Below are 275 nucleotides of genomic sequence, written 5' to 3'. Positions count from 1 at the left end.
GCGGTGCAGGATTGTGAGAGGGAAGTCCGACTGCCTGGGATCGGGCCTAAGCCGGCAGTCGGACATCCCCCAAGGGGTCCCGGCTCGGAGAGGGTGCAGGCCGGGCTGAGGGCACCCCCTCCCGCTGTGCACGAATTCCGTGCACCGGGCCTCTAGTCAATACGTAACAGAGACTGCGGAGGGGGAGCACCCCCAGGCGCCTTTGCAACCTGCCCCCGCCTCCCCTCTTGGGTGTGCGACCGGCTTCTCATGTCCGTCCCTGCCCCCTGGGGACA

This window comes from Myotis davidii, unplaced genomic scaffold (assembly GCF_000327345.1).
Source record: "Myotis davidii unplaced genomic scaffold, ASM32734v1 scaffold1277, whole genome shotgun sequence".
NCBI classification, from domain to species: domain Eukaryota; kingdom Metazoa; phylum Chordata; class Mammalia; order Chiroptera; family Vespertilionidae; genus Myotis; species Myotis davidii.
Note: the sequence above shows the minus strand (reverse complement) of the source record.